This window comes from Manis pentadactyla, chromosome 2 (assembly GCF_030020395.1).
Source record: "Manis pentadactyla isolate mManPen7 chromosome 2, mManPen7.hap1, whole genome shotgun sequence".
Taxonomy (NCBI): Eukaryota; Metazoa; Chordata; class Mammalia; order Pholidota; family Manidae; genus Manis; species Manis pentadactyla.
The window spans coordinates 22,493,586-22,520,760 of NC_080020.1; the positions used below are offsets into that span (position 1 = coordinate 22,493,586).

Genomic DNA, 27,175 nt, shown 5'->3' on the forward strand with positions numbered 1-27,175 from the left:
ATATATATATATATACAATGGAATATTATTCAGCCATAAAAAGAAAAATCCTGCCATTTGTAAAAACATGGATGGATCTAGAGGGTGTTATGCTCAGTGAAATAAGCCAGTCAGAGAAAGACATGATTTCACTTATCTGTGGAATATAAAAACAAAGTGAAATGGAAGGAACAAAACAGCAGTAGACTGTGAGTCACAGACACTGAGAAGGGACTAGTGGTTACCAAAGGGGAGGAGTTGGGAAGGGAGGGAGAAGGGGATTAAGGGACACTATAATTTGCAATCACAATATAGGTAGATTATGGGGAAGGCAAGATAGCATGGAGAAGACAATGACTCTATAACATCTTACCACATTGATAGGGACCACAATGGTGGGACTGAGGATTTGATAATATGGTTGAACGTTGAAACCCCTGTGTTGTGTATGTGAAACCATCATAAGATTGTATATCAACAATACTTCAATAAAGTGAAAGGATGGGAAAAGATATGCCAGGCTAACATAAGTCAAAAGAAAGCTGAAAGAACTTTATTAATATCAGACAAGATGTATTCCAGAACAAAAAATAATTATGAGGAATAAAGAAGACCATTTCACAATGATACAGGGGTAAATCTATCAAGAGGTTGTAATCCTAAAAGTTTATTGACCTAATATCTGAGCTTCAAAATACATGAAACAAAACATGATAAAGCTGCAAGAAAAATAGACAAATTCACAATGGTAGTTGGAAATTTCAATCCCCTCTCTTAATTAACAGAACAAGGAGATAAACTATCAGCAAAGATATAGTAGATAGACTTGAACATCACTATCAACCAACTTAACTAATTGGCACTTGTAAAACATTATACCCAACAATGGCAGAATATGCATTCTTTTTAACTGCATGCAAAATATATACCAAGGAGGATCACGGGAAGATGGTGGTGTGAGTAGTTCAGAGGAAATCTCCTCCCCAAAACATATATATTTATGAAAATACAATAAACACAACTATTCCTAAAAGAAACACCAGTGGATGCAGTACAACAGCCAGGATACATCTACATCTGTGAGAACTCAACATCACACGAAGGTGGTAAGATACAAGCTGTGGCCAGGTAGGATCTGAATGCTCCCCCACCCCAGAACCCAGCGGGAAGAAAGGAGTCAGAACAGGGAGGGAGTGAAAGCCCAGGACTGCTAAACAACCAGCTCTAGAAATCCATACCTGGAGCGCAGACACAAGGTGCAAGGGGTGCTGGATATTAGAGAAAAGGAAAAGCAAAACCTGTGGGCAGGTCCCCACAACTGGCACCTCTGAGACAAAAGAAAAGCGAGTGCTTTCTGCAAGTCTTAAAGAGACAGGGATCCCATAGCTGGATGAAGTTGTCCTGGCACAGTTAGCCAGCAGCTGGGAATCCTGGTGAACCTTAGGCGCCCTAAACCCATGGGGAGGCAGCGCAGCTCTGAAACCCCTCATGGCACTAAGCCTGCCAGTTGTTCCTCCAAGTGGCATGGACCCCGACACAACGGCCCAGTAGTGGGAGACTGGCAGCGCGGGCTGGGGGCAGCAGCACCGGAAGGGACCGGGAGCAGATTGTGTGCGCCAACGGTGACAGAGGGGACCAGGACAGGCTTCTGTGAGCCCACAGCGGCAGCGACCAAACAGCCTGGATGTGGCTCGCATGCACCGGCAGCAGTGGAGCCAGAGGAGCCCAGTAGAGGCCTGTGCGGGAGAGCCCCGCACACACCTGCAGCAGAGACAGAGGGAGCAGGAGCGCTCCCAGCAGCCAACCAGAATCCCAGCCCAACGTACAGCCACCTGGGCCAGACCCAAAGGCCACTGCTGGCACACAGCTGCCTGGCAGGGGCGCTGCTGTCATGGTGGAGCGCACCTGGTGTGCCTGCCACTCCCCGCAGGGCTCCACACTGCTCTGATGGAGACCCTGCCCACAGCAGCTTAGGGAACTAACCCGGTGGCTGCTCCAGGAGTGCAGGTAACAAACACAGGGAGCGGAAAGGGCAAGGCATCCAGCAAGCAGGAAAGACTTTCTTTTCCCAGCTGACATGCCTGCAACCTGCTACAGCCACTGCTATCACCATAAAAAGGCAAAAAAACTTAGTCCAGTCCAAAATAGTTCAGACAACACCTGAGAGAGGATCTGCAGAGACAGACCAAACCAATCTCCTGGAAAAACAATTCAAAATAAAAATCATAAACATGCTGACAAATAAACATTGCAGAGAAATATGCAAGAGCTAAGGGATGAAGTCCGGAGGGAGATTACAGATGTCCACAGGGAGATTACAGAAGTGAAACAAACTTTGGAAGGATTTATAAGCAGAATGGATAAGATGCAAGAGGCCATTGATGGAATAGAAACCAGAGAACAGGAACGCATAGAAGCTGATGCAGAGAGAGATAAAAGGATCTCCAGAAATGAAACAATATTAAGAGAACTGTGACCAATCCAAAAGGAACAACATCCATATTATACAGGTACCAGAAGAAGAAGAGAGAGAAAAAGGGATAGAAAGTGACTTTGAAGAAATAATTGCTGAGAACATCTCCAAACTGGGGGAGGAAATAGTTGCTCAGACAACGGAGGCACACAGAACTCCCGAGAGACAAGACCAAAAGACGACAACACCAAGACACATAGTAATTAAAATGGCAAAGATCAAGGACAAGGACAGAGTATTAAAGGGAGCCAGAGAGAGAAAAAAGGTCACCTACAAAGGAAAACCCATCAGGCTATCATCACACTTCTCAACAGAAACCTTACAGGTCAGAAGAGAATGGCATGATATATTTAATGCAATGAAACAGAAGGGCCTTGAACCAAGCACACTGTATCCAGCACGATTATCATTTAAATATGAAGGACGGATTAAACAATTGCCAGACAAGCAAAACTTGAGGGAATTTGCCTCCCACTAACCACCCCTACAGGGTATCTTAGAGGGACTGCTCTAGATGGGAGCACTCATAAAAAGAGCACAGAACAAAACACCCAACATATGAAGAATGGAGTAGGAGGAATAAGAAGGGAGAGAAATAATCATCAGGCTGTGTTTATAATAGCTCAATAAGTGAGTTAAGTTAGAACGTAAGGTAGTAAACAAGCTAAACTTAACCTTTGGTAACCAAGAATCTAAAGCCTGCAATGGCAATAAGTACATATCTTTCAAAAATCACCCTAAATGTAAATGGACTGAATGCATCAATCAAAAGACACAGAGTAAAAGAATGGATAAAAAAGCAAGATCCATCTATATGCTGCTTACAAGAGACTCACCTCAAACCCAAAGACATGCACAGATTAAAAGTCAAGGGATGGAAAAGATATTTCATGCAAACAATAGAGAGAAAAAAGCAGGTGTTGCAATACTAGTATCACACAAAATAGGCTTCAAAATAAAGAAAGTAACAAAAGATAAAGAAGGACATTACATAATGATAAAGGGCTCACTCAAACAAGAGGATATAACCATTATAAACATATATTCAACCAATACAGGAGCACCAATATATGTGAAACAAATACTAACAGAATTAAAGGAGGAAATAAAATGCAGTGCATTCATTGTGGGAGACTTTAACACACCACTCACTCCAAAGGACAGATCCACCAGACAGAATATAAGTAAGGACACAGAGGCACTGAACAACTTACTAGAACAGATGGATCTAGTAGATATCTATAGAACTCTACATCCAAAAGCAACAGGATACACATTCTTCTCAAGTGCACATGGAACATTCTCCAGAATAGACCACATACTAGGCCACAAAAGAGCCTCAGTAAATTCCAAAAGATTAAAATACTACCAACCAACTTTTCAGACCACAAAGGTATAAAACTAGAAATAAATTGTACAAAGAATGCAAAAAAACTCACAAACACATGGAGGCTTAACAACATACTCCTAAATAATCAATGGATCAATGACAAAATTAAAATGGAGATCCAGCAATATGTGGAAACAAAAGACAACAAGAACACAAAGCCCCAACTTCTGTGGGCCGCAGCAAAAACAGTCTTAAGAGGAAACTATATAGCAATCCAGGCATATTTAAAGAAGGAAGAACAATCCCAAATGAATAGTCTAATGTCACAATTATCAAAATTGGAAAAAGAAGAGCAAATGAGACCTAAGGTCAGCAGATGGAGGGACATAATAAAGATCAGAGAAGAAATAAATAAAACAGAAGAATAAAACAATAGAAAAAATCAATGAAACCAAGAGCTGGTTCTTTGAGAAAATAAACAAAATAGGTAAGCCTCTAGCTGGACTTATTAAGAGAAAAAGAGAGTCAACACACATCAACAGAATCAGAAACGAGAAAGGAAAAATCACGACGGATCCCACAGAAATACAAAGAATTATTAGAGAATACCATGAAAACCTATATGCTAACAAGCTGGAAAACCTAGGAGAAATGGACAACTTCCTAGAAAAATACAACCTTCCAAGACTGACCCAGAAAGAAACAGAAAATCTAAACAGAACAATTACCAGCAACGAAATTGAATCAGTAATCAAAAAAACTACCAAAGAACAAAACCCCTGGGCCAGATGGATTTACCTCGGAATGTTATCAGACATATGGAGAAGACATAATACCCATTATCCTTAAAGTTTTCCAAAAAACAGAAGAGGACGGAATACTCCGAAACTCGTTCTATGAAACCAGCATCATCCTAATAGGAAAACCAGGAAACGACCCCACCAAAAAAAGAAAATTGCAGACTAATATCCCTGATGAACATACATGCAAAAATACTCAACAAAATATTAGCAAACTGAATTCAAAAATACATCGAGAGGATCATACACCATCACCAAGTGGGATTCATCTCAGGGATGCAAGGATGGTACAACATTCAAAAATCCATCAACATCACCCACCACATAAACAAAAAGAAGGACAAAAACTACATGATCATCTCCATAGAAGCTGAAAAAGCATTCGACAAAATTCAACAGCCATTCATGATAAAACTCTCAACAAAATGGGTACAGAGGGCAAGTACCTCAACATAATAAAGGCCATATAAGATCAACCCACAGCTAACATCACACTGAACAGCGAGAAGCTGAAAGCTTTTCCTCTGAGATCAGGAACAAGACAGGGATGCCCACTGTCCCCACTGTTATTCAACATAGTACTGGAGGTCCTAGCCACGGCAATTAGACAAAACAAAGAAATACAAAGAATCCAGATCAGTAAAGAAGAAATCAAACTGTCACTATTTTCAGATGACATGATATTGTACACAAAAAACCGTAAAGACTCCACTCCAAAACTACTAGAATCAGAAAACAGCAAAGTTGCAGGATACAAAATTAATAAACAGAAATCTGAGGCTTTCCTATACACTAACAATGAACTAATAGAGAAACCGGGAAAACAATTACATTCACAATTGCATCAAAAAGAATAAAATACCTAAAAATAAACCTAACCAAGGAACTGAAAGACCTATACCCTGAAAACTATAAGACACTCTTAATAGAAATTAAAGAGCACATGGAAACTCATTCCATGCTCTTGGCTAGGAAGAATTAATATTGTCAAAATGGCCATCCTGCCAAAAGCAATATACAGATGCAATGCAATCCCTATGAAATTACCAACAGCATTCTTAAATGAACTGGAACAAATAGTTCAAAAATTCATATGGAAACACCAAAGACCCCGAGTAGCTAAAGCAATCCTGAGAAGGAAGAATAAAGTGGGAGGGGGATCTCACTCCCCAGCTTCAAGCTCTACTACAAAGCCACAGTAATCCAGACAATTTGGTACTGGCACAAGAACAGAGGCACAGACCAATGGAACAGAACAGAGACTCCAAACATTAACCCAAACATATATGGTCAACTAATATTCGATAAAGGGGCCATGGACATACAATGGGGAAGTGACAGTCTCTTCAACAGATGGTGCTGGCCAAACTGGACAGCTACATGTAAGAGAATGAAACTGGATCACTGTCTAACCCCGTACACAAAAGTAAATTTGAAATGGATCAAAGACTTGAATGTAAGTCATGAAACCATAAAACTCTTAGAAAAAAACATAGGCAAAAATCCCTTAGACATAAACATGAGTGACCTCTTCTTGAACATATCTCCCCAGGCAAGGGAAACAATAGCAAAAATGAACAAATGGGACTATATCAAGCTGAAAAGCTTCTGTACAGCAAAGGACACCATCAATAGAACAAAAAGGTATCCTACAGTATGGGAGAATATATTCATAAATGACAGATCTGACAAAGGGTTGACATCCAAAATACATAAAGAGCTCACACACCTCAACAAACAAAAAGCAAATAATCCAATTAAAAAATGGGCAGAGGAGCTGAATAGAAGTTCTCTGAAGAAGAAATTCAGATGGCCAACAGACACATGAAAAGATGCTCCACATCGCTTGTCATCAGAGAAATGCGAATTAAAACCACAATGAGATATCATCTCACACCAGTAAGGGTGGCTACCATCCAAAAGACAAATAACAACAAATGTTGGCAAGGTTGTGGAGAAAGGGGAACCCTTCTACACTGCTGGTGGGAATGTAAATTAGTTCAACCATTGTGGAAAGCAGTATGGAGGTTCCTCAAAATGCTCAAAATAGAAATACCATTTGACCCAGGAATTCCACTTCTACGATTTTACCCTAAGAATGCAGCACTCCAGTTTGAAAAAGACCAATGCACCCCTTTGTTTATCGCTGCACTATTTACAATAGCCAAGATATGGAAGCAACCTAAATGTCCATGAGTAGATGAGTGGATAAAGAAGATGTAGTGCATATACACAATGGAATATTATTCAGCTATAAGAAAAAAACATATCCTACCATTTGCAACAACATGGATGGAGCTCGAGGGTATTATGCTCAGTGAAATAAGCCAGGCAGAGAAAGACAAGTACCAAATGATTTCACTCATCTGTGGAGTATAAGAAAAGAAAACTGAAGGAATGAAACAGCAGCAGAAGCACAGAACCCAAGAATGGACTAACAGTTACCAAAGGAAAAGGGACTGGGGAGGATGGGTGGGAAGGGAGGGATAAGGGCAGGAAAAAAGAAAGGGGGCATTATGATTAACATGTATAGTGTGTGTGGGGGCACGGGGAGGGCTGTGCAACACAGAGAAGACAACTAGTGATTTTACAGAATGTTAATATGTTGATGGACAATGACTGTGAGCGGGTATGTGGGGGGGACTTGGTGAGGTGGAGAGCGTAGTGAACATAATATCCTTCATGTAATTGTAGATTAATGATACCAAAATAAAATTAAAAAAAAAACAAAGTAAGTAACAAGAGATAAAGAAGGACATTACATAATGATAAAGGGCTCACTCCAACAAGAGGATATAAACATTATATATGCACCTAATACAGGAGCACCGACATATGTGAAACAAATACTAACAGAACTAAAGGAGGAAATAGAATGCAATGCATTCATTTTAGGAGACTTCAACACACCACTCACTCCAAAGGACAAATCAACCAGACTGAAAATAAGTAAAGACACAGAGGCACTGAACAACACACCAGAACAGATGGACCTAACAGACAGCTACAGAACTCTACACCCAAAAGCAGCAGGATACACATTCTTCTCAATCTCACATGGAACATTTTCCAGAATAGACCACATACTAGGCCACCAAAAGGGCCTCAGTAAATTCCAAAAGATTGAAATTCTACCAACCAAATTCTCAGATCACAAAGGTATAAAACTAGAAATAAATTGTACAAAGAAAGCTAAAAGGCTCACAAACACATAGAGGCTTAACAACATGCTCCTAAATAATCAATGGATCAATGACCAAATTAAAACAGAGATCAAGCAATATATGGAGACAAATGACTACAACAGCACAAAGCCTCAACTTCTGTGGGATGTGGTGAAGGCAGTTCTAAGACGAAAGTATATAGCAATCCAGGCCTATTTAAAGAAGGAAGAACAATCCCAAATGAATAGTCTAAAGTCACAATTATTGAAACTGGAAAAAGAATAATTGAGGCCCAAAGTCAGCAGAAGGAAGGACATAATGAAGATCAGAGAAAAAATAAAGTTGAGAAGAATAAAACAATAGAAAAAATCAATGAAACCAAGAATTGGTTCTTTGAGAAAATTAACAAAATAGATATACCCCTAGCCAAACTTACTAAGAGAAAAAGAGAATCTACACACACAAAAATCAGAAGTGAGAAAGACAAAATCATGACAGACCCCACAAAAATACAAGGAATTATTAGAGAATACTATGAAAATCTGTATGCTAACAAACTGGATAGCCTAGAAGAAATGGACAACTTTCAAAAAAATACAACCTTCCAATACTGACTGAGGAAGAAAGAGAAAATCTAAACAGACCAATTACCAGCAATGAAATCGAATTGGTAATCAAAAACTACCCAAGAACAAAACTCCTGACCAGATGGATTCACCGCTGAATTTTATCAGACATTTAGAGAAGACATAATATGCATTCTCTTTAAAGTTTTCCCAAAAATAGAAGAGGAGGGACTACTTCCAAACTCATTCTATGAAGCCAGCATCACTCTAATACCAAAAGCAGGCAAGACACCACAAAAAAAGAAAATTACAGACCAATGTCCCTGATAAACATACATGCAAAAATACTCAACAAAATATTAGTAAACCAAATGCAAAAATACATCAAGAGGATCATCCATCATGATCAAGTGGGATTCCTCCCAGGGATGCAAGGATGGCACAACATTAAAAAATTCATCAACATCATCCACCACATCAACAAAAAAGGACAAAAACCATATGATCATCTCCATAGATGCTGAAAAAGCATTCGACAAAATTCAACATCCACTCATAATGAAAACTCTCAACAAAATGGGTGTAGAGGTCAAGTACCTCAACATAATAAAGGCCATATATGACAAACCCACAGCCAACATCATACTTAACAACAAGAAGCTGAAAGCTTTTCACCTAAGATTGGAAACAAGACAGGGATGCCCACTCTCCCAACTATTATTCAACATTGTACTGGAGGTCCTAGCCACGGCAGCCAGACAAAACAAATAAATAAAAGGCATCCAGATTGGTAAGGAAGAAGTCAACCTGTTACTATTTGCAGATGACATGATATTGTACATAAAAAACCCTAAAGAATCCACTCCCAAACTACCACAATAATATCTAAATTCAGTAAAGTTGCAGGATACAAAATTAATGCACTGAAATCTGTTACATTTCTATACACTAATGATGAACTAGCAGAAAGAGAAATCAGGAAAACAATTCCATTCACAATTGCATCAAAAAGAGTAAAATACCTAGAAATAAACTTAACCAAGGAAGTGAAAGACCTATACCCTGAAAACTAAAAGACACTCTTAAGAGAAATTAAAGAAGACACTAACCCATGCTCTTCGGTAGGAAGAGCTAATATTGTCAAAATGGCCATCTTGCTAAATCAATCTACAGATTCAATGCAATCCCTATCAAAATACCAACAGCATTCTTCAACGAACTGCAACAAATAGTTCTAAAATTCATATGGAACCACCAAAGACCCTGAATAGCCAAAGCAATCTTGAGAAGGAAGAATAAAATGGGGATCTCGCTTCCCAACTTCAAGCTCTACTACAAAGCCATAGTAATCAAGACAATTTGGTACTGGCACAGGAACAGTCCCACAGACCAGTGAAACAGAATAGAGAGTCCAGATATTATCCCCAATGTATATGACCAATTAATATATGATAATGGAGCCATCGATATACAATGGGGAAATGACAGCCTCTTCAACAGCTGGTGTTGGCAAAACTGGGCGGCTACATGTTAGAAAATAAAACTGGATCATTGTTTATCCCCATACACAAAAGTAAACTCGATTGGGGGAGAGGCGGAGCCAACATGGCGGCATGAGTAGGACAGTGGGAATCTCCTCCCAAAAACATATATACTTTTGAAAATACAACAAACACAACTAGCCCTAAAAGAGAGACCAGAAGACGCAGGACAGTGGCCAGACTGCAGCTACACCAGCGAGAACCCAGCGACTGGTGAAAGGGGTAAGATACAAGCCCCGGACTGCGGGACCCGAGCGCCCCTCCCCCCAGCTCCCGGCGGGAGAACAATAGGCAGAGCGGGAGGGAGACGGAGCCCAGGACTGCCGAACACCCAGCCCCAACCATCCGGGCCAGAGCGCAGACACAGTACATGCCCAGGGGGCCCTGGATACTGGGGGAACAGGGAGTAAGACCTCTGAGCGGGTGCTGAAGCTGATGCCCCTGTGACAAAGAAAAGCGGGGGCTTTTTGAAAGTCTTAAAGGGACAGGGACTTAACAGCTTGACGGAAACAACCCAGGTCACAGTACAGCAGCTGGAAATTACAGGGAAAACCGGGTGCACTAACCCCCTGGGCAACAGCTCTGAGACCCCTCACGGAGGCAAACAGTCAAGCAGCACCCCCATCCATTACCCCACCGGGCGCTGCGAAAGCAGAGAAGCAGCCTGAGACAAATTCCGCCCACAGAAAGGGAAATTTCTCCCTTCCGGCCAGGCAAGACACAAAGACCCACTCTACACGCAATTACCCAACACAAGCCACTAGGGGTCGCAGTTGCCCCAGTAAAGAAAGGCCAGTAGCAAGTGAAAATTTTGGCCCTCCCAGCTGACAGTCAATAGCACCTGTCAACATGAAGAGGCAAAAAAATATGATCCAGACAAGACTAACCCAGACAGCTTCAGCATCTGCTACATCTTCCCCTGAGTAGGAATCTGGGGAGATAGATTTAGCCAGTCTACCTGAAAAAGAATTCAAAACAAAAGTCATAACCATGCTGATGGACTTGCAGAGAAATATGCAAGAACTAAGGAAGGAGAATTCAGAAATAAAACAAGCTCTGGAAGGACTTCAAAACAGAATGGACGAGATGCAAGAGACCATTAATGGACTAGAAAACAGAGAACAGGAACTCAGAGAAGCTGATGCAGAGAGAGATAAAAGGATCTCCAGGAATGAAAGAATTTTAAGAGAGCTGAGTGATCAATCTAAAAGGAATAATATAAGAATCATAGGCATTCCAGAAGAAGTAGAGAGAGAAAAGGGGATAGAAAATGTCTTTGAAGAAATAATTGCTGAAAATTTCCCCAAACTAGGGGAAGAAATGGCCTCTCAGACCACAGAGGTACACAGAACTCCCATGACAAGGGATCCAAGGAGGGCAACACCAAGACACATAATAATTAAAATGGCAAAGATCAAAGACAAGGACAAAGTATTACAAGCAGCCAGAGAGAAAAAAAAGGTTACCTACAAAGGAAAACCTATCAGGCTATCATCAGACTTCTCAACAGAAACCCTACAGGCCAGAAGAGAATGGCATGATATACTTAATGCAATGAAACAGAAGGGCCTCGAACCAAGACTACTGTATCCAGCACGAATATCATTTAAATATGAAGGAGGGATTAAACAATTCCCAGACAAGCAAAAGTTGAGGGAATTTTCCTCCCACAAACCACCTCTACAGGGCATCCTACAGGGACTGCTCTAGATGGGAGCACTCCTAAAAAGAGCACACAACAAAACACCCAACATATGAAGAAGGGAGGAGGAGGAATAAGAAGGGAGAGAAATAAAGAATCATCAGATTGTGTTTATAATAGCTCAACAAGCGAGTTAAGTTAGACAGTAAGACAGTAAAGAAGCTAACCCTAAACCTTTGGTAACCACAAACTTAAAGCCTGCAATGGCAATAAATTCATACCTTTCAATAATCACCCTAAATGTAAATGGACTGAATGCACCAATCAAAAGACACAGAGTAATAGAATGGATAAAAAAGCAAGATCCATCCATATGCTGCTTACAAGAGACTCACCTCAAACCCAAAGACGCGCACAGACTTAAAGTCAAGGGATGGAAAAAGATATTTCAAGCAAACAACAGAGAGAAGAAAGCACGTGTTGCAATTCTGGTATCAGACAAAACAGACTTCAAAATAAAGAAAGTAACAAAAGACAAAGAAGGACATTACATAATGATAAAGGGCTCAGTCCATCAAGAGGATATAACCATTATAAATATATATGCACCCAATACAGGAGCACCAACATACCTGAAACAAATATTAACAGAACTAAAGGAGGAAATAGAATGCAATGCATTCATTCTAGGAGACTTCAACACACCACTCACTCCAAAGGACAGATCCACCAGACAGAAAATAAGTACGGACACAGAGGCACTGAACAACACACTAGAACAGATGGACCTAATAGACATCTACAGAACTGAACATCCAAAAGCAATAGGATACACGTTCTTCTCAAGTGCACATGGAACATTCTCCAGAATAGACCATATACTAGGACACAAAAAGAGCCTCAGTAAATTCCAAAAGATTGAAATCCTACCAACCAACTTTTCAGACCACAAAGGCATTAAACTAGAAATAAACTGTTCAAAGAAAGCAAAAAGGCTCACAAACACATGGAGGCTAAACAACACGCTCCTAAATAATCAATGGATCAATGACCAAATCAAAATGGAGATCCAGCAATATATGGAAACAAATGACAACAACAACACTAAGCCCCAACTTCTGTGGGACGCAGCAAAAGCAGTCTTAAGAGGAAAGTATATAGCACTCCAAGCATATTTAAAAAAGGAAGAGCAATCCCAAATGAACAGTCTAATGTCACAACTATCAAAATTGGAAAAAGAAGAACAAATGAGGCCTAAGGTCAGCAGAAGGAGGGACATAATAAAGATCAGAGAAGAAATAAATAAAATTGAGAAGAATAAAACAATAGCAAAAATCAATGAAACCAAGAGCTGGTTCTTCGAGAAAATAAACAAAATAGATAAGCCTCTAGCCAGACTTATTAAGAGGAAAAGAGAGTCAACACAAATCAACAGTATCAGAAATGAGAAAGAAAAAATCACAACAGATCCCGCAGAAATACAAAGAATTATTAGAGACTACTATGAAAACCTATATGCTAACAAGCTGGGAAACCTAGGAGAAATGGACAACTTCCTAGAAAAATACAACCTTCCAAGACTGACCCAGGAAGAAACAGAAAATCTAAACAGACCAATTACCAGCAACGAAATTGAAGCGGTAATCAAAAAACTACCAAAGAACAAAACCCCTGGGCCAGATGGATTTACCTCGGAATTTTATCAGACATACAGGGAAGACATAATACCCATTCTCCTTAAAGTTTTCCAAGAAATAGAAAAGGAGGGGATACTCCCAAACTCATTCTATGAAGCTAACATCACCCTAATACCAAAACCAGGCAAAGACACCACCAAAAAAGAAAACTACAGACCAATATCCCTGATGAACGTAGACGCAAAAATACTCAACAAAATTTTAGCAAACCGAATTCAAAAATACATCAAAACCATCGTACACCATGACCAAGTGGGATTCATCCCAGGGATGCAAGGATGGCACAACATTCGAAAGTCCATCAATATCATCCACCACATCAACAAAAAGAAAGACAAAAACCACATGGTCATCTCCATAGATGGTGAAAAAGCATTTGACAAAGTTCAACATCCATTCATGATAAAAACTCTCAGCAAAATGGGAATAGAGGGCAAGTACCTCAACATAATAAAGGCCATCTATGAAAAACCCACAGCCAACATTATATTGAATAGCGAGAAGCTGAAAGCATTTCCGCTGAGATCGGGAACTAGACAGGGATGCCCACTCTCCCCACTGTTATTTAACATAGTACTGGAGGTCCTAGCCACGGCAATCAGACAAAACAAAAAAATACAAGGAATCCAGATGGGCAAAGAAGAAGTCAAACTGTCACTATTTGCAGATGACATGATACTGTACATAAAAAACCCTAAAGACTCCACCCCAGAACTACTAGAACTGATATCGGAATACAGCAAAGTTGCAGGATACAAAATCAACACACAGAAATCTGTGGCTTTCCTATACACCAACAATGAACCAACAGAAAGAGAAATCCGGAAAACAACTCCATTCACAATTGCATCAAAAAAAATAAAATACCTAGGAATAAACCTAACCAAAGAAGTGAAAGACTTATATTCTGAAAACTACAAGTCACTCTTAAAAGAAATTAAAGGGGACACTAACAGATGGAAACGCATCCCATGCTCATGGCTAGGAAGAATTAATATCGTCAAAATGGCCATCCTGCCCAAAGCAATATACAGATTTGATGCAATCCCTATGAAACTACCAGCAACATTCTTCAATGAACTGGAACAAATAATTCAAAAATTCATATGGAACCACCAAAGACCCCGAATAGCGAAAGCAATCCTGAGAAAGAAGAATAAAGTAGGGGGGATCTCACTCCCCAACTTCAAGCTCTATTATAAAGCCATAGTAATCAAGACAATTTGGTACTGGCACAAGAACAGAGCCACAGACCAATGGAACAGACTAGACAATCCAGACATTAACTCAGACATATATGGTCAATTAATATTTGATAAAGGAGCCATGGACATACAATGGCGAAATGACAGTCTCTTCAACAGATGGTGCTGGCAAAACTGGACAGCTACATGTAGGAGAATGAAACTGGACCATCGTCTAACCCCATATACAAAAGTAAACTCAAAATGGATCAAAGACCTGAATGTAAGTCATGAAACCATTAAACTCTTGGAAGAAAACATAGGCACAAACCTCTTAGACATAAACATGAGTGACCTCTTCTTGAACATATCTCCCCGGGCAAGGAAAACAACAGCAAAAATGAACAAGTGGGACTATATTAAGCTGAAAAGCTTCTGTACAGCAAAAGACACCATCAATAGAACAAAAAGGAACCCTACAGTATGGGAGAATATCTTTGAAAATGACACATCCGATAAAGGCTTGACGTCCAGAATATATAAGGAGCTCACACGCCTCAACAAACAAAAAACAAATAACCCAATTAAAAATGGGCAAAGGAACTGAACAGACGGTTCTCCAAAACAGAAATACAGATGGCCAACAGACACATGAAAAGATGCTCCACATCGCTAATTATCAGAGAAATGCAAATTAAAACTACAATGAGGTATCACCTCACACCAGTAAGGATGGCTGCCATCCAAAAGACAAACAACAACAAATGTTGGCGAGGCTGTGGAGAAAGGGGAACCCTCCTACACTGCTGGGGGGAATGTAAACTTGTTCAACCATTGTGGAAAGCAGTATGGAGGTACATCAAAATGCTCAAAACAGACCTACCATTTGACCCAGGAATTGCACTCCTAGGAATTTACCCTAAGAATGCAGCAATCAAGTATGAGAAAGATCAGTGCACCCCTATGTTTATCGCAGCACTATTTACAATAGCCAAGAATTGGAAGCAACCTAAATGTCCATCGATAGATGAATGGATAAAGAAGATGTGGTACATATACACAATGGAATACTACTCAGCCATAAGAAAAGGGCAAATCGAACCATTTGCAGCAACATGGATGGAGCTGGAGGGTATTTTGCTCAGTGAAACAAGCCAAGCAGAGAAAGAGAAATACCAAATGATTTCACTCATCTGTGGAATATAAGAACAAAGGAAAAACTGAAGGAACAAAACAGCAGCAGAATCACAGAACTCAAGAATGGACTAACAGGTACCAAAGGGAAAGGGACTGGGGAGGATGGGTGGGTAGGGAGGGATAAGGGGGGGAGAAGTAGGGGGGTATTAAGATTAGCATCCATAGCGGGGTGGGAGAAAGGGGAGGGCTGTACAACACAGAGAAGACAAGTAGTGATTCTACAACAGGTTGCTACGCTGATGGACAGTGACTGTAAAGGAGTATATAGGGGGGACCTGGTATAGGGGAGAGCCTTGTAAACAAAGTATTCGTCATGTAAGTGTAGATTAATGATTAAAAAAAAATGCAGTTCCTATGTGGTGACCTCTAATGAGTTCTACACAATGATATAAAGGACATATAAAAGTGTAGGCAAAGGGTCTGTTTGTGTTTATACAGAGGATCAAAGCCTAATTTAGCTACCCCGAAAATGAACTAAGATACGATATGAAAAAGAACTTCCAACATCAGCACTCTCGGGAAGACTCATGACAGAAGATGATCAGCATAAAAAAAACTCCAACAAAGATCCACGCACTGCTACAGCTGTAGATGCACTCATCCCACCAGCTCCTGGACTTGCCATGGGAATGAAGGAGATATCTAAGCTGGCCTGTGCATACAGTAAAACAACAAATTTGACTGGATCTATACTGTTGGAACTCAACCAAGAATTAGGAGAAGTGCAAATTGTAGCGCTCCAAAATCTTACAACTACAGACTATTTACTGTTAAAAGAACATATGGGATGTAAACAGTGCCCAGGAATGGGTGGTTTTAATTTGTCTGATTTTTCTCAAACTATTCAAATTCAGTTAGATAATAACCATCATAACATTGATAAGTTTTCACAAATGCCTAGGGTGCCTAACTGGTTTTCTTGGTTTCACTGGAGATAGCTGGTAATTACAGGTATGCTTTGGTTATGTAACTATACTCCTATTATGTTAATGTGTGTGCGCAATTTAAGTAGTAGCTTAAAATCTATACATGCTGAAGTTACTCTACAAGAAGATATGTCAAAGAAATAATCAATCTTCCCATGTTTTCTCCCGCCTGCTACTTCAATAGCTTTTCTTCTTCCTTCCTAATTACAACCCTTAAATAGAATTCGTGCCTCATATCAAATTTACCGAGTATCATAACTCCTCCAAGTGGTAAAGATACCTCAAGACAAATGCTGGGCATAGAAGCCACAGGGCATAAATATGCAAAGAAATAAAAAGCTAACCATTTCAAACAATAAGGCTTCTCTCTCACTTACCAACTTAACATTTCCCTGTATGGCCCCGGAAGATGACTGGTTAGCCAGAGACGGGTAAGATTCCTCAAGGGAGGAACAACCTAAGACAGGCACAGTCGCAGGGGGGTCATCAGGTGAGAAATTGGGGATCAACAGAGGTGAGGCTTAGAACCTCACCCCCCCATTCTGAGAGAAATCTTCTGCATATGTGGATGTTTTATTGCCCTTGTCTAGCTTGGATTAACACATAGTCTACAGGCACACACCTGATCGTCTACATTTGCTCTCTTACAACACTAAACTCTGTTTTCTACCTTTATCTCGTATCTACCTACCACTTCAGCATTTTATTAAAAATAATAATAATAGAGAAATGTGGTATCCACATATAAATCAAGTTTAAAAATCAAATGAATATTCATATTTGAACTGACTGTGTATAGTTCATAATGCATTAACAATACCGAAATCTTCTGTGATGACTGCCCTTGCACTGTTCACCATGTAACTTATTCACTATGTAAGAATTTGTACTCCATGTAAGAATTTGTTCGTTATGCATCAGAAGATTGGAGACTGACGAAAATTAGTCTTGGGGTGGATTAATGATTGTGCATTGAGTATTGACCCCCCTATACAGAAATTTATTGTGGTTAACAACTATTTGATCAATAAATATGAGAGATGCCCTCACAATAAAAAAAAAAAAAAAGTAAACTCAAAATAGATAAAAGACCTGAATGTGAGTCATGAAACCATAAAACTCTTAGAAAAAAACATGGACAATAATCTCTTGGGCATAAACATGAGCAACTTCCTCTTGAACATATCTCCCTGGGCAAGGGAAAGAAAAGCAAAAATGAGCAATTGGGACTATATCAAGCTGCAAAGCTTCTGTACAGCAAAGGACACCATCAATAGAACAAAAAGGCATCCTACAGTATGGGAGAATATATTCATAAATGACAGATCCGATAAAGGATTGACATCCAAAATATATAAAGAGCTCAGGCACCTCAACAAACAAAAAGCAACTAATCCAATTAAAAAATGTTCAGAGTATCTGAACAGACACTCCTCCAAAGAAGAAATTCAGATGGCCCACAGGCACATGAAAAGATGCTCCACATCACTAATCATCAGAGAAATGCAAATTAAAACCACAATGAGAAAGGGGCGGAAGATGGCGGCGTGAGTAGAGCAGTGGAAATCTCCTCCCAAAACAACATATATCTATGAAAATATAACAAAGGCAACCCTTCCTAGAACAAAGACCAGAGGACACAGGACAATATCCAGACCACATCCGCACCTGAGAGAACCCAGCGCCTCGCGAAGGGGGTAAGATACAAGCCCCGGCCCCGCGGGAGCCGAGCGCCCCTCCCCCCAGCTCCCGGCGGGAGAAGAGCAGGCAGAGCGGGAGGGAGACGGAGCCCAGGACTGCCGAACACCCAGCCCCAGCCATCTGGGCCAGAGTGCAGGGCGCTCGATACTAGGAAAACAGGGCAGCAAGACAGTGAGCAGGCACTGGAGGCTGGGCGACAGAGGACATAAGAAAAGCGCGCGACCATTTTTTTTGGCTTTTTTGCTGTTTTGTTTTGGCGAGCGCTTTTTGGAAGTCTTAAAGGGATAGGGACCCCAATACTAGGGAAACAGGGCAGAAAGACCGACCGGTGAGCAGAGGCCTGAGGCTGGCACCAGAGAATAAAGAAAAACGAACGACCACCTTTTTTTTAATTAAAAACTTTTTTTTTTTTTAATTAAAAAAAATTTTTTTTCTTTTTTTTTGGTGGGCGTTGTTTTGTTTTGGCGGGTGCTTTTTGGAAGTCTTAAAGGGGCAGGGCGGGTCACTTAATCCAGAGGTAGGGAATCCTGGATCTCTGGGCACCCTAACCCCTGGGCTGCAGGGAGCAGGGAGGCCCCTTACGGAGATAAATAGCCTCCAGGCCACTCCTGCTCCAACGCGACTCCACCACTTGGGAGCAGAGGCCCGAGCCAGGCCACGCCCACAGCAACAGCGGAGATTAACTCCATAGCAGCCGGGCAGGAAGCAGAAACCCTGTCTGCGCGCAGCTGCGCAGCACAAGCCACTAGAGGTCGCTGTTCTCCCAGGAGAGGAGGGCCACAAACCAACAAGAAAGGAAGTCCTTCCAGCCGTCACTCGTCCCAGTTCTGCATACTATTCCTATCACCATGAAAAGGCAAAGCGACAGGCAGACAAAGATCACAGAGACAACACCAGAGAAGGAGACAGACCTAACCAGTCTCCCTGAAAAAGAATTCAAAATAAGAATCATAAACATGCTGACAGAGATGCAGAGAAATACGCAAGAGAAATGGGATGAAGTCCGGAAGGAGATCACAGATGCCAGAAAGGAGATCGCAGAAATGAAACAAACTCTGGAAGGGTTTATAAGCAGAATGGATAGAATGCAAGAGGCCATTGATGGAATTGAAATCAGAGAACAGGAACGCATAGAAGCTGACATAGAGAGAGACAAAAGGATCTCCAGGAATGAAACAATGTTAAGAGAACTGTGTGACCAATCCAAAAGGAACAATATCCGTATTATAGGGGTCCCAGAAGAAGAAGAGAGAGGAAAAGAGATGGAAAGTATCTTAGAAGAAATAATTGCTGAAAACTTCCCCACACTGGGGGAGGAAGTAATCGAACAGACCACGGAAATACACAGAACCCCCAACAGAAAGGATCCAAGAAGGGCAACACCAAGACACATAATAATTAAAATGGCAAAGATCAAGGACAAGGAAAGAGTGTGAAAGGCAGCTAGAGAGAAAAAGGTCACCTATAAAGGGAAACGCATCAGGCTAACGTCAGATTTCTCAACAGAAACCCTACAGGCCAGAAGAGAATGGCATGATATATTTAATACAATGAAACAGAAGGGCCTTGAACCAAGGATACTGTATCCAGCACGACTATCATTCAAATATGACGGTGGGATTAAACAATTCCCAGACAAACAAAAGCTGAGGGAATTTGCTTTCCACAAACCACCTCTACAGAACATCTTACAGGGACTGCTCTAGATGGGAGCACTCCTAGAAAGAGCACAGCACAAAACACCCAACATATGAAGAAACGAGGAGAAGGAACAAGAAGGGAGAGAAGAAAAGAATCTCCAGATAGTGTATATAACAGCTCAATAAGCGAGCTAAGTTAGGCAGTAAGATACTAAAGAGGCTAACCTTGAACCTTTGGTAACCACGAATTTAAAGCCTGCAATGGCAATAAGTACATATCTTTCAATAGTCACCCTAAATGTTAATGGACTGAACGCACCAATCAAAAGACACAGAGTAACAGATTGGATAAAAAAGCAAGACCCATCTATATGCTGCTTACAAGAAACTCACCTCAAACCCAAAGACATGTACAGACTAAAAGTCAAGGGATGGAAAAACATATTTCAAGCAAACAACAGTGAGAAGAAAGCAGGGGTTGCAGCACTAATATCAGACAAAATAGACTTCAAAACAAAGAAAGTAACAAGAGATAAAGAAGGACACTACATAATGATAAAGGGCTCAGTCCAACAAGAGGATATAACCATTCTAAATATATATGCACCCAACACAGGAGCACCAGCATATGTGAAACAAATACTAACAGAACTAAAGGGGGAAATAGACTGCAATGCATTCATTCTAGGAGACTTCAACACACCACTCACCCCAAAGGATAGATCCACCGGGCAGAAAATAAATAAGGACACGGAAGCACTGAACAACACAGTAGAGCAGATGGACCTAATAGACATCTATAGAACTCTACATCCAAAAGCAGCGGGATATACATTCTTCTCAAGTGCACATGGAACATTCTCCACAATAGACCACATACTAGGCCACAAAAGGAGCCTCAGAAAATTACAAAAGATTGAATATCTACCAACCAACTTTTCAGACCACAAAGGCATAAAACTAGAAATAAACTGTACAAAGAAAGCAAAGAGGCTCACAAACACATGGAGGCTTAACAACACGCTCCTAAATAATCAATGGATCAATGACCAAATCAAAATGGAGATCCAGCAATATATGGAAACAAATGACAACAACAACACTAAGCCCCAACTTCTGTGGGACGCAGCAAAAGCAGTCTTAAGAGGAAAGTATATAGCAATCCAAGCATATTTAAAAAAGGAAGAGCAATCCCAAATGAATGGTCTAATGTCACAATTATCGAAATTGGAAAAAGAAGAACAGATGAGGCCTAAGGTCAGCAGAAGGAGGGACATAATAAAGATCAGAGAAGAAATAAATAAAATTGAGAAGAATAAAACAATAGCAAAAATCAATGAAACCAAGAGCTGGTTCTTCGAGAAAATAAACAAAATAGATAAGCCTCTAGCCAGACTTATTAAGAAGAAAAGAGAGTCAACACAAATCAACAGTATCAGAAACGAGAAAGGAAAAATCACGACGGACCCCACGGAAATGCAAAGAATTATTGGAGAATACTATGAAAACCTATATGCTAACAAGGTGGGAAACCTAGGAGAAATGGACAACTTCCTAGAAAAATATAACCTTCCAAGATTGACCCAGGAAGAAACAGAAAATCTAAACAGACCAATTACCAGCAATGAAATTGAAGCGGTAATCCAAAAAATCCAAAGAACAAAACCCCCGGGCCAGATGGATTTACCTCGGAATTTTATCAGACATACAGGGAAGACATAATACCCATTCTCCTTAAAGTTTTCCAAAAAATAGAGGAGGAGGGGATACTCCCAAACTCATTCTATGAAGCTAACATCACCCTAATACCAAAACCAGGCAAAGACCCCACCAAAAAAGAAAACTACAGACCAATATCCCTGATGAACGTAGATGCAAAAATACTCAACAAAATATTAGCAAACCGAATTCAAAAATGCATCAAAAGGATCATACACCATGACCAAGTGGGATTCATCCCAGGGATGCAAGGATGGTACAACATTCGAAAGTCCATCAACATCATCCACCACATCAACAAAAAGAAAGACAAAAACCACATGATCATCTCCATAGATGCTGAAAAAGCATTTGACAAAGTTCAACATCCATTCATGTTAAAAACTCTCAGCAAAATGGGAATAGAGGGCAAGTACCTCAACATAATAAAGGCCATCTATGATAAACCCACAGCCAACATTATATTGAACAGCAAGAAGCTGAAAGCATTTCCGCTGAGATCGGGAACTAGACAGGGATGCCCACTCTCTCCACTGTTATTTAACATAGTACTGGAGGTCCTAGCCACGGCAATCAGACAAAATAAAGAAATACAAGGAATCCAGATTGGTAAAGAAGAAGTTAAACTGTCACTATTTGCATATGACATGACACTGTACATAAAAAACCCTAAAGACTCCACACCAAAACTACTAGAACTGATATCGGAATACAGCAAAGTTGCAGGATACAAAATCAACACACAGAAATCTGTGGCTTTCCTATATACTAACAATGAACCAACAGAAAGAGAAATCAGGAAAACAACTCCATTCACAATTGCATCAAAAAAAATAAAATACCTAGGAATAAACCTAACCAAAGAAGTGAAAGACTTATACTCTGAAAACTACAAGTCACTCTTAAGAGAAATTAAAGGGGACACTAACAGATGGAAACTCATCCCATGCTCGTGGCTAGGAAGAATTAATATCGTTAAAATGGCCATCCTGCCCAAAGCAATATACAGATTTGATGCAATCCCTATGAAACTACCAGCAACATTCTTCAATGAACTGGAACAAATAATTCAAAAATTCATATGGAAACACCAAAGACCCCAAATAGCGAAAGCAATCCTGAGAAAGAAGAATAAAGTAGGGGGGATCTCACTCCCCAACATCAAGCTCTACTATAAAGCCATAGTACTCAAGACAATTTGGTACTGGCACAAGAGCAGAGCCACAGACCAATGGAACAGACTAGAGAATCCAGACATTAACCCAGACATATATGGTCAATTAATATTTGATAAAGGAGCCATGGACATACAATGGCGAAATGACAGTCTCTTCAACAGGTGGTGCTGGCAAAACTGGACAGCTACATGTAGGAGAATGAAACTGGACCATTCTCTAACCCCATATACAAAAGTAAACTCAAAATGGATCAAAGACCTGAATGTAAGCCATGAAACCATTAAACTCTTGGAAGAAAACATAGGCGAAAACCTCTTAGACATAAACATGAGTGACCTCTTCTTGAACATATCTCCCCGGGCAAGGAAAACAACAGCAAAAATGAACAAGTGGGACTATATTAAGCTGAAAAGCTTCTGTACAGCAAAAGACACCATCAATAGAACAAGAAGGATCCCTCCAGTATGGGAGAATATATTTGAAAATGACACATCCGATAAAGGCTTGACGTCCAGAATATATAAGGAGCTCACACACCTCAACAAACAAAAAACAAATAATCCAATTAAACAATGGGCAGAGGAACTGAACAGACAGTTCTCCAAAACAGAAATACAGATGGCCAACAGACACATGAAAAGATGCTCCACATCGCTAATTATCAGAGAAATGCAAATTAAAACTACAATGAGGTATCACCTCACACCAGTAAGGATGGCTGCCATCCAAAAGACAAACAACAACAAATGTTGGCGAGGCTGTGGAGAAAGGGGAACCCTCCTACACTGCTGGTGGGAATGTAAGTTAGTTCAACCATTGTGGAAAGCAGTATGGAGGTACATCAAAATGCTCAAAACAGACTTACCATTTGACCCAGGAATTCCAATCCTAGGAATTTACCCTAAGAACGCAGCAATCAAGTATGAGAAAGACAGATGCACCCCTATGTTTATTGCAGCACTATTTACAATAGCCAAGAATTGGAAGCAACCTAAATGTCCATCAATAAATGAATGGATAAAGAAGATGTGGTACATATACACAATGGAATACTACTCAGCCATAAGAAAAGGGCAAATCCAATCATTTGCAGCAACATGGATGGAGCTGGAGGGTATTATGCTCAGTGAAACAAGCCAAGCGGAGAAAGAGAAATACCAAATGATTTCACTTATCTGTGGAATATAAGAACAAAGGAAAAACTGAAGGAACAAAACAGCAGCAGAATCACAGAACTCAACAATGGACTAACAGGTACCAAAGGGAAAGGGACTGGGGAGGATGGGTGGGTAGGGAGGGATAAGGGGGGGAGAAGTAGCGGGGTATTAAGATTAACATGCATGGGGTGGTAGGAGAAAAGGGAGGGCTGTACAACACAGAGAAGGCAAGTAGTGATTCTACAACATTTTGCTATGCTGATGGACAGTGAATGTAAAGGGGTTTATAGGGGGGACCTGGTATAGGGGAGAGCCTAGTAAAGATAATATTCGTCATGTAAGTGTAGATTAGTGATACCAAAAACAAAGCAAAAAAAAAAAAGGGCAGTTCCTGTGTGGTAACCTCCAACGAGTTCTACACAAGGGTATAAAGGGTATATAAAAGTGTAGGCAAAGGGTCTGTTTGTGTTTATACAGAGGATCAAAGCCTAATTGGGCTACCCCGAAAATGAACTAAGATACGATATGAAAAAGAACTTCCAACATCTGCACTCTCTGGAAGACTCATGCCAGAAGATGATCATTAAAAAACCCCAACAAAGATCCACGCACTGCTACAGCTGTAGATACACTCATCCCACCAGTTCCTGGACTTGCCATGGGAATGAGGAAGGAGATATCTAAGCTGGCCTGTGCATACAGTAAAACAACAAATTTGACTGGATCTATACTGTTGGAACTCAACCAAGAATTTGGAGAAGTGCAAATTGTAGCGCTCCAAACTCTTACAACTACAGACTATTTACTGTTAAAAGAACATATGGCATGTGAACAGTCCCCAGGAATGGGTTGTTTTAATTTGTCTGATTTCTCTCAGACTGTTCAAGTTCAGTTGGACAATATCCACCATATCATAGATAAGTTTTCACAAATGCCTAAGGTGCCTTAATGGTTTTCTTGGTTTCACTGGAGATGGCTGGTAATTACAGATATGCTTTGGTTATGTAACTATACTCCTATTATGTTAATGTGTGTGCGCAATTTAAGTAGTAGCTTAAAACCTATATATGCTGAAGTTACTCTACAAGAAGATTTGTCAAAGAAATAATCAATCTTCCCATGTTTTCTTCCGCCTGCTACTTCTATAGCTTTTCTTCTTCCTTCCTAATTACAACCCTTAAATAGAATTCGTGCCTCATATCAAATTTACCGAGTATCATAACTCCTCCAAGTGGTAAAGATACCTCAAGACAAATGCTGTGCATAGAAGCCACAGGGCATAAATATGCAAAGAAGTAAAAAGCTAACCTTTTCAAACAATAAGGCTTCCCTCTCACTTACCAACTTCACATTTCCCTGTATGGCCCCGGAAGATGACTGGTTAGCCAGAGACGGGTAAGATTCCTCAAGGGAGGAACAACCTAAGACAGGCACAGTCGCAGGGGGGGCATCAGGTGAGAAATTGGGGATCAACAGAGGTGAGGCTTAGAACCTCACCCCCCCTGTTCTGAGAGAAATCTTCTGTATACGTGGATGTTTTATTGCCCTGGTCTAGCTTGGATTAACACATAGTCTACAGGCACACACCTGATCATCTACATTTGCTCTCTTACAAGACTAAACTATGTTTTCTACCTTTATCTTGCATCTACCTACCACTTCAGCATTTTATTAAAAATAATAATAATAAAGAGAGAAATGTGGTATCCACATATAAATCAAGTATAAAAACCAAATGAGTATTCATATTTGAACTGACTGTTTAGAGTTCATAATGCATGAGCAAAACCGAAAGTTTCTGTGATGACTGCCCTTGTACTGTTCACTATGTAACTTATCCATTATGTAAGAATTTGTTCTACATGTAAGAACTTGTTTGTTATGCCTCAGAAGATTGGAGACTGACGAAAATTAGGCTTGGGGTGGATTAATGATTGTGCATTTAGCACTGACTCCCCTATACAGAATTTTATTGTCGTTAACAACCATTTGATCAATAAATATGAGAGATGCCCTCACAAAAAAAAAAAAAAAAGGGCAGACTTCCAATGGTAAAATAAATAAGTAACCGGGATGTAATGTATAGCATAAGGAATATAGTCAAGATATTGTAACAGCTTGGTAGGGTGATAGCTGGAACCTAGAATTATGTATATAAATGTTCTACCACTGTGTTGTACACTTGAAACTAATGTAATGTAATACTGTGCGTCAACTACCCTTCAATAAAAAATAATTATTTAAAAAAAAAAAAAACCACAATGAGATATCACCTCACACCAGTTAGGATGGCCAATATCCAAAAGACAAACAACAAATGTTGGCTAGAATGTGGGGAAAGGTGAACTCTCCTACACTGCTGGTGGGAATGTAAACTAGTTCAACCATTCTGGTAAGCAGTATGGAGATTCCTCAACAAACTCAAAATAGAAATACCATTTGACCCAGGAATTCCACTCCTAGGAATTTACCCTAAGAATTCAGGAGCCTAGTTTGAAAATGACATATGCACCCCTATGTTTATTGCAGCACTATTTACAATTGCCAGGAAATGGAAGCAACCTAAGTGTTCATCAGTAGATGTATGGATAAAGAAGATGTGGTACATGTACACAATGGAATATTATTCAGCCATAAGAAGAAAACAAATCCTACCATTTGCAACAACATGGATGGAGCTTGAGTGTATTATGCTCAGTGAAATAAGCCAGGCAGAGAAAGCCAAGTATCAAATAATTTCACTCATCTGTGGAGTATAAGAACAAATAAAAAACTGAAGGAACAAAACAGCAGCAGAATCACAGAACCCAAGAATGGACTAACAGTCACCAAAGGGAAAGGGACTGGGGAGGATGGTTGGGAAGGGAGGGATAAGGGGGGTAATGGGGCATTACAATTAGCACACATAATGTTGGAGGGGGGCAGTACAACACAGAGAAGACAAGTAGTGATTCTATAGCATCTTACTATGCTGATGGATAGTGACTGTAAAGGGATATGTGGTGGGGACTTGATAATGGGGGGAGTCTAGTAACCGTAATGTTGCTCATGTAATTCTATATTAATAATACCAAAAAAAGAAAAAAAAGTAAAGGATGGAACCAATGCCTGTGACTTACTGAAAGGCAGAAGACAACAACCTAAGTTCTTCATCATCCAAAAGACACTGCTACCTCTGGCAGCTGAGCAAAGAGAATATCCACTCCAGTCTAGGGTTCCAGAGCTGCCAACAGAGCTATGGAATAGTCAGAAAGGATTCTGGAGTGTGGGGGAGGGGAGAA

General features: G+C 40.2%; 2 protein-coding genes across 5 annotated transcripts in view; one reads left to right on the forward strand and one right to left on the reverse strand.

Moving 5' to 3' along the window:
* Positions 1 to 27,175, forward strand: part of ZNF300 (zinc finger protein 300) — a 131,639-nt gene that overhangs the window by 36,663 nt on the left and 67,801 nt on the right. The gene's annotated exons all lie outside the window — the stretch shown is intronic.
* Positions 1 to 27,175, reverse strand: part of SMIM3 (small integral membrane protein 3) — a 126,142-nt gene that overhangs the window by 34,990 nt on the left and 63,977 nt on the right. The gene's annotated exons all lie outside the window — the stretch shown is intronic.